The sequence below is a fragment of the Mytilus trossulus genome, chromosome 8, assembly GCF_036588685.1.
Source record: "Mytilus trossulus isolate FHL-02 chromosome 8, PNRI_Mtr1.1.1.hap1, whole genome shotgun sequence".
Classification (NCBI taxonomy): domain Eukaryota; kingdom Metazoa; phylum Mollusca; class Bivalvia; order Mytilida; family Mytilidae; genus Mytilus; species Mytilus trossulus.
Genome location: NC_086380.1, coordinates 72213284 through 72228330, shown reverse-complemented (window position 1 = coordinate 72228330; position 15047 = coordinate 72213284).

The window sequence follows — 15047 nt, the reverse complement described above, 5'->3', positions numbered from 1 at the left end:
CACTATTTTCGAAGGCCTCATTTAAACAATTTATTATCAGGTTTTTGATTGTACCGAGTGTGCTGGTAAGAAGAATAGACAATTTAGTAGAGGAAAAATGGCTTGAAGACGAAATAAATCTATATTTGTAAAGTGTTTTGTGTAGCTTCGGAAGCCAATACATAGTTGGAACTTTAATTGTATTTGGTTCTGCTTTTGAAGCGGTAGCTTAAAATTTATGTTTGTGACAGATGTCGTTTTATGAAAATGGAGTCAGTTGGAATGTTGGTGAATTGGTGATTTCTTTTTTCAGGACCTCAATGTAAAATTTACGTCAAACAATAATAATATTATATTTGGTTTTCATGTTATATTTGTTATTCTCGTGGTGTTTTGTCTGATGCTTGGTCCGTTTCTGTGTGTGTTACGTTTCGGTGTTATGTCGTTGTTCTCCTCTTATATTTAATGCGTTTCCCTCAGTTTTAGTTTGTTATCCCGATTTTGTTTTTTGTCCATGGATTTATGAGTTTTGAACAGCGGTATACTACTGTTGCTTTTATTTATAAGCAGCTTTATCGACCGGGACAAAAACAAATTCCTTGGCTAGTTCTTTTAATTTATGTTTGATACGAGAAATAGGTTTATTGTGGTTATTGTTCTTTAAAATGTTGAATACGTATAATAACTATCTTCATTACTGAATTAAAAAAAGAGTCCAAAGATGTATATTTTTAATATGAGTAACTGCTCGGAAATTATCTAGGACTAATGTATTAGTTAGTGTAAAAGTAACTGGAATGGTTAATTTATATCACTACTTGTCATAATGTTGTGAAAATATCATATCTGTTGTTATTTAATATATCTCGAAATTGCGTATTATTAACTGATAAAGAGTTTTTTTGTCATGTTTGGTAATTTATATATAGAAACAAACCATGTTCTGACTACAAGCTAACCACGCGTCATACGTTTGCAGTCAAATTATCCATCAGCTCATGCTGGTTTTTTTAGCCTGTTTACTTTTATTTTTATTGCATTAATAGCAAAACGTCTCACTTTAATTGTCATCCTCAAACTACCGCGTAGTAAAGCTGATCGGTTCTTAAAAAATGAAAATAAAATAAATCAGCTGAGTGATTACGCAACATACTCATGAGAAAATAGTCGAAATACGATGACTAAACGGTAGCTAAGTTTCACGTTGGTTGTTTTTAATGTTAAATAGTTAAATCTGAGGGTGTTTAAACTCACGGTTGTATTTATTTCATTTAATTTCATAAACAGTACTTGTCCGAGGTGGTTTCGAAAAAAAATCATTCGCACTTTTGTATAGCTGTGCGACTTATAAATCACAAGTTGTCTCCTCTTAAGCTTATCTTTTGTAAAAAAAAAACCAATTCACTCTGATGGAAACAAACAAATGTCCTTAAACTGATGATTGATTTAATTATTGACAACATTGTTGTAATGTCTTGAGAACGTATGTCAAAACACAATTTGCATTCCCGTGGCAACAACCTGTGCTCCTCTTCTTGCTGCCTTGCTCCTTTAATCATTTATGAGACTAGCTTCCCAGAGGATCTTCTAAGGATGACTAAAAAAGACGCTTGTATTATAATTAATATTCATGTTCCGCTATATAAAGTCATCTCACTAAATAATTAGTATTTAGTATGGTGACCATGTAAAAAGCATATATCTCAAAACAGTTTGACTATAGAATGTCAGTTAGACATGTTTGATAAGATAGTTTTACCTATTCTTCTTTATGGTTCGGAAATTTGGGGATTTGAAAATTTTGATTTGATAGAACGTATACATTTAAAATTTTGTAAGCTTGTTCTACATTTAAAACAGAGTACGCCTAGCTGTATTGTCAATGCGGAATTGGGTAGATATCCTGTAATTATTAATGCCAAAGTTCGTATGGTTAGTTTCTTCTGTAGATTACTATGTGGTAAAGAAAGTAAAATTTCATGTCTTTTATATAAACTATTGTATATTAATTTTCATAACTATGGTCTTAACTGCAAATGGATATCATTTGTAAAAACTGTTTTTGATACCTGTGGAATGTCAAATATCTGGTCGAATCAAATGTTGGATAAATGGGTAATCAAAAGTATTGAGTTGAAACTTAAAGACCAGTTTTTGCAGAATTGCCTCAGCGAAATTAACACTACTCCTAAATGCTTATGTTATAGAATTTTTAAAACTGATATTAAATTAGAAAGCTATTTTTCCAAATTGTCAATATATAATCAATTTTTATTGTGTAAATTTAGATGTGGAAGTCACCGATTACCTATCGAGACGGGAAGGTGGAATAACATATCAAGAAATGATAGGTTGTGCCATCTTTGCGAATCAAGTGACGTAGGTGATGAATATCATTATGTTATGTCATGTAATGCTCTTACTCAAGAAAGAAAGAGGTTGTTACCATACTATTGTACTCTTCGTCCAAATATTTATAAATATCAACAATTAATGAGCTCTTATAATCATGCATATTGTTCTTGAAAAACTTTGTAGATTTATAAAAATTATAAATGTGAGGGTCACTCCTCCTGGTTAGTTTGTAATTTAATGTTTATGTTTGTATTGTTCACATGTGCTTCAATATTTTATGTAATTGCTTATATATTCTCTGTAACTATGTAACTTGTAGTTTATGAGAAATAAAATTCATTCATTCATTCATTCATCGATATTGGAGTAAATGATATACCAAATACAACCAAGTCTGCTGCATGTCTTGACTTACATCTATTGATTAACAATAAAGGTCTGATGAGAACAAACTTTTAAGACAAGAGAAATGATTTCAGCTTTCCAATTGTGAATGTTCCATTTCTATATACCAAGCAGCTGCATCAGTATGAAGTAGATATATGCCGGATAGAGAGTTTCTGATTACAAGGAAGCTATTAAACCATCAGTTTCAAACTATGAAGTTGTAATCATCCCTTCTAAAATATTGCAAACATCATCACGAGTTGGTTATTCATTATGGAATATCTGTTTCACAGTTGACGACATACAGGTTACAATTGTCGAAACTTCAATTCCGTGTGACCTGTGATATACCTTATTGAAATACAATTCACCGGTTTTGTACTTACACGAAAAAAACAAGGGGTTCTTTCTACCTTCACCAATGGTTATCGTGTTAGTTGAAAAAGTGGAATATAGTTATCAGAAGTATAATTGACGAACTCCGCGAACAATTTAAAACAGAAAGTCCGTAATTATGCCAAACTTATCACACAATCAATATATAGCTCAAACACATTAAACAAATGGATAACAACAGTCAACTGCCATATTCCTGACTTGATACAGCCCGTAACAGAGTAGTGATCGAATTCGCGTTTCTTTACCATCAGAATAAGTAACGTTATTGACATACATTTCAGAAGTGACATAATTTAATTTTCTTCATTGACAAAATATTTCATGTCCAACGTGTAAGTATATTCAAAGGATTGTAAGTTTCTGAGGTGAATAATGACACCTTTGTGCTTTATAAAGAATATTTCCATAAAACAAGTATGGACACAGACGCAAATTGTCAGTGGGGTTAAAGGTCGTTACAAATGTATTGAAAGCTAGACTGGAAATGTGTATTAACAAATTGAGTTGATGTGTACATGTCTTCATTCAAATGCATTGACTGTTAAAAAAAAAGGGTGGCTTCAACTTCCACCCCTCTCTGTGAATAAGTTGTTTGAGTGTTTGAATATGGAGTTTGTTAATAAATAGCTGCACTGTAAGCGCATGGTATGTCTTGATTCCTTTTAAGCTTGCTTAAAGGTTGAACTATTTTGTTTTGTACAATTATTAGTCTATTTGTTTTCTCATTTCATTTGTTTTATATTTGTCATTTTAAGGTCTTTTATAGCTGACTGTGCTGTATGAGCTTTTGTCATTGTTGAAGGCTATTTGGGGACCTGTAGTTGTTAATCTTGTTTTAAATTTTGGAATGTAGCTGAAGTCAACAGACATAGACAATTCACCCAAGTTTTATAAAATGATGTGGAAGTGTTTATGTGAATAATTGAGATGGGAAATGAGGAAAGTGTCAAAGTGACAACAACCCAACCATAGAGTAGACAACAGCTGAAGGCCTCCAATGGGTTTTCAATGTAGCCAGAAACTCCTGCACTTATAGGTGTCCTAAAACTATAAAATCCCTTATTTTTTTTTAGCATATATAAAAATGCATAACACAGAAATGTATAATCTGAAATTTAAAAAGGGACCTTAGGTCAATAGTGTAAACAATTCCCCAAAGTTTAATTAAAGGTGATGGATGCATTTTTGTGTTATTGTTCAAAATTGGAAAATTCTCTCTTTTTTAAGGATAAAATCTCTCTTCATAACATGGAAATGAAAATTCTAAAATTTATAAAATCGATGTGGAGCTTATGTCAATAGATATAAACATTTCAACAAATTTTCTTGAAAGAAGGGGGAAGTGTTTTCTAGTTATTGTCTGAAGTGTGGATGATGGACTGATAGACAACAGTATACTATAATATGTTGTGTGTGAGACATTGGTATAATAAAATGGTTTCGAATGAATAATGGTTAGAAACTGTTTAATGCAGTTATTGAGGGAACGACAGTGAAGAAATTCCTGAGATCAATGCGTTTGAATCCTAAGAATTCAATTTTTGTTGAAATGAAACAAAGTTCAATTTTTGACCCTTTGGATCTTAATGTAAACCAATTTGAAAAAGGGACAATCCTGTGCAATTGAATATTTCTTGCTATTGTGCAATACTGTGCAATTAAAAATTTCTTGCTATTGCACAATACTGTGCAATTGGAGATTTCTTGCTATTGTGCAATACTGTGCAATTGAACATTTCTTGCTATTGAACAATACTGTGCAATTGAAGATTTCTTGCTATTGCAGAATACTGCGCAATTGAAAATTTCTTGCTATTGCACAATACTCAGTTAGTATAATAATTTTTGACCCCGATTTGGACCAACTTGAAAACTGGGCCCATAATAAAAAATCTAAGTACATGTTAAGACTCAACATATCAAAGAACCCCAAGAATTCAATTTTTATTAAAATCAAGCTTATTTTAATTTTGGACCCTTTGGACTTTAATGTAGACCAATTAGAAAACAGGACCTAAAATTAAGAATTTGGACATGGTTAGATTTGGCATATCAAAGAAGCACAATACCGTAATTCATTTTTTTTGATGAAATCAAACAAAGTTTAATTTTGGCCCCTTATTCCTTGGGACCAAAATTAATCCAAACCTACCTTTTGTGGTCATAAACCTTTATAGATTTCAATTAACTTATACTAAAGTTATTGTTCAAAAACCAAGAAAAATGCTTATTTGGGGCCTGTTTTTGGCCCCTAAATCCTACACTGTTGGAACTAAAATTACCAAAATCTATCCCAACCCTCCTTATGTGGCCATAGACCTTATGTTAAAATATCATAGATTTCTGTTTACCAATACTTAAGTTATAGAGCAAAAACCAAGAACAATGCTAATTTGGCCCCTTATTCCTAAACTGTTGAGACCAAAATACCCCAAATCAATCCCACCCTTCCTTTCATGGTCATAAATCTTGTGTCTAAATTTCATATATTTCCATTTTACTTTTACTGAAGTAAGAGTGCGAAAACCAAATGTCTTTGGATGAAGACGATGATGCCAACGTGATACCAATGTACAACCAAAAAGTTTTCATTTTTTGCGGTTGTATAAAAATGATGTCAAATCAAATTTTTAATGGAGTTTGCAAAAGTAATTATTCAACTACTCATTTTAATACATCATAAAGTATTAAAGTGTAAATGTCATACAGTCATGGTGATGATGCCTCCGCTAGCATATAACGTTATAAAGGTACATAAATCAAGAACTGTAAAAGTGAAGCTGCTAAAAATTGAACTTAAACCAAGTTTAGAGGTACCGGTAATAAGCATTTGTATACACATTTCACTAAATTTAGTTGAGACAAACTTGAGAATTTTTTCCATTTGTGAAAGGGGATAACCCTAGAATGATAATCAAAGTGCTTGTAATCACTGAGTGGCTATTAAAAACTGCTTAAATTTATCAGTTGGTAGTAAAGTGAATTTTGCATTGTATATTGTATATATAGCATTATTTTAAGTCGATTCAACTACTTTTCTGGACAGAGACAGATAACTCCAATTTTCAAAGAAGATTTCATAAAGCAATGGTTTTAGGTAATATTAATTCAACAACCATTCTGGACAAAGAAAGATAGCTCCAATTTATTGTCTTGAATCTACAAAAATGTTTGTTTTTGGCCCTCAATTTCTCGACTGTTTGCCCCATAACCCACAAAATAGACCCCAAACTTCTACTTATGGTATTAAATATTATGGTACAGTTTCAGAACAATTGAAATACTTATACACAACTTTGTGTACTGACACAAGATTAATGCTTGTTTTGGGCACCTTTGGAACCCTTATTCATAAACCTTAGGGACTATATATATATAACCGCCCCAAAACAATCCCAAGCTTCCTTTTATGATTATAAATATTATGTTATAATTTAATGGCTTCCTTTTTACTTATACTGAAGTTATTATCTGGAAACCATCCATCTTGGGAAGACGACGACAGGATACCTACATGTATTTCAACTGCAAAAATTTCTGTGGTTGTATAAAAATTTCAAATATGTACAATGAAATATAGTTTCAAAATTGATAAGCCTAGATAGGCCTTATAATTTTTTCCCCACATAGTTGAAGGACCATTTACACTCAGGACTGAGTCATAAGTAGGCAGTACAGTCTACAGATGTATTAAAACAACCTACAAATGTAGCATCATATTGCTAGTAGTGGGAGTAGCATTCTTGGGTAAATTTGTTCTTTTTTTATATAATATGTTTGGTTCAAATCAAAATAGAATGCTTTTATCTCCCTAATACTTACATTGTAAATAGAGGTGGTACTACTTTGACAAATCCTTGTACATGAGAGTCTTCTGTCAAATCTTTATTTCACAAAGAATGAATTGCATAACAATGAACTGAGCTCAAAGCAAAGTACTTTAATAATACACTTAGACAAAGAGCTAAATCCAGTGATATACTTTGTACTACAGGTCCTTCATTAACATCCATTGACCAAAACCATATCTCAACGACATTCCATACTACATGGTTGGATTCGGAAGTCCTGAAAAAGACATGATTTTTTTGAACATATTTTAAGAATATATATACACAGGTTAAAACTTTCTTGTTGTATAATCATTCCGTAATCTAGCAACTATCAATTTGCTTAATGCACATATTGATATATGTTGAGTGTACCTCTGTTGGAAATAAGAACACACAAACCTCCACCTAGTTTTAGTCAATGGACAAAACATTCAAAACTATAAAATATTATAGATCTAAGACTTGTCAGTGTCTATTTACCATTGCCACTGAATCAGTTATATATGTATTGTACACATAATTATATACATGCAAGACTAAAATTATAAAGTACATACATGTTTGTATATAAGACTAAAACTGACATTCAGTCTTTACAACATCTTCATTCCCAAAGTCATTTTCAAATCTGACTTCATGGTAAAATAAGATTCCATATCTACAACCAATTAAAAGGAAAAATCCCTCTGATAGACTAGCATTTAAATCCGATTTCTAAAATGGAAGCTAGGTCACCTTGGAACTTAGAACTAAAAAAAATCAAACAATATATCTGATATATTTCAAATGCATGTACATGAAATATATATATATCTCTAAAATTCACCATATTGTTCCCTTTTTAGCTCACCTGGCCCGAAGGGCCAAGTGAGCTTTTCTCATCACTTGCCGTCCGTCGGTCGTCGTCCGTCGTCGTCGTTTGTCGTCGTTAACTTTTACAAAAATCTTCTCCTCTGAAACTACTGGGCCAAATCAAACCAAACTTGGCCACAATCATCATTGGGGTATTTAGTTTAAACTAGAGGCTCTAAAGAGCCTGTGTCGCTCACATTGGTCTATGTTCATATTAAACAAAGGACACAAATGGATTCATGAATTCATGACAAAATTGTATTTTGGTGATGGTGATGTGTTTGAAGTTCTTACTTTACTGAACGATTTTGCTTCTTACAATTATATCTATCATGAACTTTGCCCATTAGTAACAGAGAACTATATTTGGTAAAAATTTACATAAATTTACCAAATTAATGAAAATTGTTAAAAATTGACTATAAAGGGCAATAACTCCTTAAGGGGTCAATTGACCATTTAGGTCATGTTGACTTATTTGTAGATCTTACTTTGCTGAACATTATTGCTGTTTACAGTTTATCGCTATCTATAATAGTATTCAAGATAACTAAAAACGGCAAAATTTCTTTAAAAATTACCAATTGGAGGGCAGCAACCCAACAACCAGTTGTCCAATTCATCTGAAAAAGGACAGATAGATATTGACTTGATTAACAATTTAACTTCTTGTCAGATTTGCTCTAAATGCTTTGGTTTCATAGTTATAAACCCAAAACTGCATTTTACCCCTATGTTCTATTTTTAGCCGTGGCGGCCATCTTGGTTGAATGGCCAGGTCATCGGACACATTTTTCAACCTAGATACCCCAAAGATGATTGTGGCCTAGTAGTTTCAGTGGAGATTTTTGTAAAAGATTACTTAGATTTACGAAAAATGGTTAAAAATTGACTATAAAGGGCAATAACTCCTAGAGGGGTCAACTGACATTTCGGTCATGTTGATTTATTTGAAAATCTAACTTTGCTGAACATTATTGATGTTTACAGTTTATCTCTATCTATAATAATATTCAAGATAATAACCAAAAACAGCAAAATTTCCTCAAAATTACCAATTCAGGGGCAGCAACCCAACAACATATTGACCAATTCATCTGAAAATTTCAGGGCAGATAGATCTTGACCTGATAAACATTTTTATCCCATGTCAGATTTCCTCAAAATGCTTTGGTTTTTGAGTTATAAGCCAAAAACTGCATTTTACCCCTATGTTCTATTTTTAGCCGTGGTGGCCATCTTGGTTGGTTGACCAGGTCACGCCACACATTTTTTTAACTAGATACCCCAAAGATGATTGTGGCCAAGTTTGGATTAACTTGGCCCAGTAGTTTCAGAGAAGAAGATTTTTGTAAAAGATTACTTTAATTTACGAAAAATGGTTAAAAATTGACTATAAAGGGCAATAACTCCTAAACGGGTCAACTGACCATTTTGGTCATGTTGAATTATTTGTAGATCTTACTTTGCTGAACATTATTGGTGTTTACAGTTTATCTCTATCTATAATAATATTCAAGACTAGAGGCTCTCAAGAGCCTGTGTCGCTCACCTGTTACTGTATTTACTGATGTCAGTCATCTTGATTGGTGGGGTCATTAGACACTTTTTTTTAAATAGATACAATAGTGATGATTGTGGCCACATTTACCGTATAGCGGGTTATTTTCGCGGGTGTAAAATTTCGCGATTTTCATTGAATAAGGTATACGAAATATTTTGGCGGATTCAACATTTCTAACATTACCTTTGCATGTACACTTTTAAATTGGCGGAATTTATTTTGGCGATTTTGTTCGATCCGCGAAAATAAGCGAAAATTTACACCCCGTGAAAATAACCAACTATACGGTAGTTTAATATGGCCCATAGTTTTAGAAAAGAAGATTTTTGTACAAGTTACAAAAATGACGAAAATTTGTTCAAAATTGACTATAAAGGGCAATAACTCCTTAAGGGGTACTCTTACAATTTTTATCATGTTGACTTATTTGTAGATCCTACTTTGCTGAACAAAATTGCTGTTTACAGTTTATCTCTATCTATAATAGTATTCAAGATAATAACCAAAAACTGCAAAATTTCCTTAAAATTACCAATTTTAGGGCAGCAACCCAATACGAGTTGTCCGATTCATCTGAAAATTTGCGAGGGGATAGATCTTATTCTGATGGACATTTAAATCTTGAAAGATGTGTCCTAAATGTCTTAGTTTTAAAGATATAAATCATAAACTGAATTTTACCACTATGTTCTAATTTTAGCCATGTCGGCCATTTTGTTTGGTAGGCGGTGTCATCGGACACATTTTTCAAACTATGTACCACAATGATAATTATCCCCAAGTTTGGTTTAATTTGGCCATGTAGTTTAAGAGAAGAAGATTTTTGTACAAGTTACAAAAACTGACGAAAATTTGTTAAAAATTGACTATAAAGGGCAATAACTCCTTAAGGGGTTGACTGACAATTTTGGTCATGTTGACTTATTTGTAGGTTTTACTTTGATGAACATTATTGCTGTTTACAGTTTATCTCTATCTATAATAGTATTCAAGATAATAACCAAAAACTGCAAAATTTCCTTAAAATAACCAATTCAGGGGCAGCAACCTAACAACGGGTTGTCAGATTCATCTGAAAATTCTAGGGCAGATAGATCTTGACCTGATTAACAATTTTACGCCATGTCAGATTTGCTCTAAATGTTTTGGTTTCAAAGATATAAGCCAAAATATACATTTTACCCCTGTGTTCTATTTTTAGCCATGGCGGCCATCTTGGTTGAATGGCCAGGTCACCGGACACATTTTTTAAACTAGATACCCCAAGGATGATTGTGGCCAAGTTTGGTTAAATTTGGCCCAGTAGTTTCAGAGGAGAAGATTTTTGTAAAAGTTTACGGACGACGGACGCAGGACGACGGACGACGGACGCCAAGTGATGAGAAAAGCTCACTTGACTTTTCAGGTCAGGTGAGCTAATAATAACCAACAACAGCAAAATTTCCTCAAAATTACCAATTCAGGGGCAGCAACCCAACAACCTATTGACCGATTCATCTGAAAATTTCAGGGCAGATAGATCTTGACCTGATAAACATTTTAACCCCATGGTTGATTTCCTCAAAATGCTTTGGTTTTTGAGTTATAAGCCAAAAACTGAATTTTACCCCTATGTTCTATTTTTAGCAGTGGCGGCCATCTTGGTTGGTTGACCAGGTCACGCCACACATTTTTTAAACTAGATACCCCAAAGATGATTGTGGCCAAGTTTGGATTAACTTGGCCCAGTAGTTTCAGAGAATAAGATTTTTGTAAAAGATTACTTTAAATTACGAAAAATGGTTAAAAATTGACTATAAAGGGCAATAACTCCTAAACGGGTCAACTGACCATTTTGGTCATGTTGACTTATTTGTAGATCTTACTTTGCTGAACATTATTGCTGTTTACAGTTTATCTTTATCTATAATAATATTCAAGATAATAACCAAAAACAGCAAAATTTCCTCAAAATTACCAATTCAGGGGCAGCAACCCAACAACCGATTGACCGATTCATCTATAAATTTCAGGGCAGATAGATCTTGACCTGATAAACATTTTAACCCCATGTCAGATTTGCTCTAAATGCTTTGGTTTTTGAGTTATAAGCCAAAAACTGCATTTTACCCCTATGTTCTATTTTTAGCCATGGCGGCCATCTTGGTTGGTTGACCGTGTCAAGCCAGACATTTTTTAAACTAGATACCCCACTGATGATTGTGGCCAAGTTTGGTTTGATTTGGCCCAGTAGTTTCAGAGGAGAAGATTTTTGCAAAAGCTAACGCCGGACGCCGGACGCCGGACGCAAAGTGATGAGAAAAGCTCACTTGGCCCTTTGGGCCAGGTGAGCTAAAAATGTGTGGCGTGACCCGGTCAACCAACCAAGATGGCCGCCACGGCTAAAAATAGAACATAGGGGTAAAATGCAGTTTTTGGCTTATAACTCAAAAACCAAAGCATTTAGAGCAAATCTGACATGGGGTAAAAATGTTTATCAGGTCAAGATCTATCTGCCCTGAAATTTTCAGATGAATCGGTCAATCGGTTGTTGGGTTGCTGCCCCTGAATTGGTAATTTTGAAGAAATTTTGCTGTTTTTGGTTATTATCTTGAATATTATTATAGTTAGAGATAAACTGTAAACTGCAATAATGTTCAACAAAGTAAGATCTACAAATAAGTCAACATGACCAAAATGGTCAGTTGACCCGTTTAGGAGTTATTGCCCTTTATAGTCAATTTTTAACCATTTTCGTAAATTAAAGTAATCTTTTACAAAAATCTTCTCCTCTGAAACTACTTGGCCAAATTAATCCAAACTTGGCCACAATCATCTTTGGGGTATCTAGTTTAAAAAATGTGTGGCGTGACCTGGTCAACCAACCAAGATGGCCACCACGGCTAAAAATAGAACAAAGGGGTAAAATGCAGTTTTTGGCTTATAACTCAAAAACCAAAGCATTTTGAGGAAATCTGACATGGGATAAAAATGTTTATCAGGTCAAGATCTATCTGTCCTTAAATTTTCAGATGAATCAGTCAATCGGTTGTTGGGTTGCTGCCCCTGAATTGGTAATTTTGAGGAAATTTTGCTGTTTTTGGTTATTATCTTGAATATTATTATAGATAGAGATAAACTGTAAACAGCAATAATGTTCAGCAAAGTAAGATCTACAAATAAGTCAACATGACCAAAATGGTCAACTGACCCGTTTAGGAGTTATTGCCCTTTATAGTCAATTTTTAACCATTTTCGTAAATTAAAGTAATCTTTTACAAAAATCTTCTCCTCTGAAACTACTTGGCCAAATTAATCCAAACTTGGCCACAATCATCTTTGGGGTATCTAGTTTAAAAAATGTGTGGCGTGACCTGGTCAACCAACCAAGATGGCCGCCACCGCTAAAAATAGAACATAGGGGAAAAATGCAGTTTTTGGCTTATAACTCAAAAACCAAAGCATTTTGAGGAAATCTGACATGGGATAAAAATGTTTATCAGGTCAAGAACTATCTGCCCTGAAATTTTCAGATGAATCAGTCAATCGGTTGTTGGGTTGCTGCCCCTGAATTGGTAATTTTGAGGAAATTTTGCTGTTTTTGGTTAATATCTTGAATATTATTATAGATAGAGATAAATTGTAAACAGCAATAATGTTCAGCAAAGTAAGATCTACAAATAAGTCAACATGACCGAAATGGTCAGTTGACCCCTTTAGGAGTTATTGCCCTTTATAGTCAATCTTTAACCATTTTTCATAAATCTAAGTAATCTTTTACAAAATCTCCACTGAAACTACTAGGCCACAATCATCTTTGGGGTATCTAGTTTGAAAAATGTGTCCGATGACCTGGCCATTCAACCAAGATGGCCGCCACGGCTAAAAATAGAACATAGGGGTAAAATGCAGTTTTTTGCTTATAACTATGAAACCAAAGCATCTAGAGCAAATCTGACAAGATGTTAAATTGTTAATCAAGTCAATATCTATCTGCCCTGAATTTTTCAGATGAATTGGACAACTGGTTGTTGGGTTGCTGCCCTCCAATTGGTAATTTTTAAAGAAATTTTGCCGTTTTTGGTTATCTTGAATACTATTATAGATAGCGATAAACTGTAAACAGCAATAATGTTCAGCAAAGTAAGATCTACAAATAAGTCAACATGACCTAAATGGTCAATTGACCCCTTAAGGAGTTATTGCCCTTTATAGTCAATTTTTAACAATTTTCATTAATTTGGTAAATTTATGTAAATTTTTACCAAATATAGTTCTCTGTTACTAATGGGCAAAGTTCATGATAGATATAATTGTAAGAAGCAAAATCGTTCAGTAAAGTAAGAACTTCAAACACATCACCATCACCAAAATACAATTTTGTCATGAATCCATTTGTGTCCTTTGTTTAATATGCACATAGACCAAGGTGAGCGACACAGGCTCTTTAGAGCCTCTAGTTCATCTTCTGTTAGATACTGTATATCCAGTGGCGGATCCCGAAATTTTTTTAAGTGGGGGCCCACTGACTGACCTAAGAGGGGGCTCGCTCAAGTCATGATTCAGTGATTCCCTATATAATGAACCAAATTTTTTCTCAAAAAGCAGGCCCCTAAATCCGCCTCTGATATCAACCTCTAGATGTCTTTCAATTACATTCAGTTTAGTGTGGGTTGATCGTTGATTGTTGTACATGTTACAACCAGATTCCTGGCAGGGGGCAACTTTGTAAGACCGCAGAGGTTCAAGCTTAGATTTTGAAATAAGGGGGAAAATGTAACCTTTTCAATTTATAAAACAGGTTCAACATTATTTCTATACATATATAAACATATTCTAAATTGTGGACACACCTTCATTAAATATTCTACTTCAATTAGTGGAGGAGATCAAATTAAAAAGTTGCAATGGTTAAATACTCCAATCACAGTCTTTCCTGCTAAAATCTCATGTGTAGAATGTGATAAACGGTTTTTGGGTCTATATATTGTCCTTGATATTGAGGTTATCTTGACACAGCAAAATATAAAGAAAATGTAAACAATGATCTGGAAATTGACTTCGTTTTCCCAAAATAAGCCCACTTAAACTGAACTTTAAATGCAAAAGACCTCTAAATGGCTAACAGATATTGCTATATAAAAGAATAGTCCATGATTATACATGTATAATGATATTAAAGAATTCATGAAATTTACACTGATTCTGTCAGTTGAATGGACTAGAATGAGATAAGTTATATACATGATAGACATAAAGGTTTTTTCCAACAGTTGTGGTGTAAATAAATTCAGTTGTATTTTATGGTTGATATATTTATGTATATACAGTAAATCATTGGCTCTTCAACCAATGATATTTTACAATATCGATTATTTGTTTATTTTTCTAATGTTGGTATTTTTCAGCATACTAAAAATGTTTTAACACAACACGAGCACAAGCTTTATAGGGTGTCCTCACACGGTTTCCGCTGGCGGTTGCCATTTTTCCCAATTTGCGAAAAAATAATACATGTGGCGATAAAAATTCGTCATTTGCTAAAGAATTTGGCGAAAGAAATATATAGAAAGATTTATTTTCCTCCTTCTTGTTTATTTACTTTTTTCGAGTTTCTCGGACTTTAACTTATCAGACAATACTCGGAATTCACCTTGACCTCATTAAGATTTTGACAGAAAATCAATTATCAGCTGATT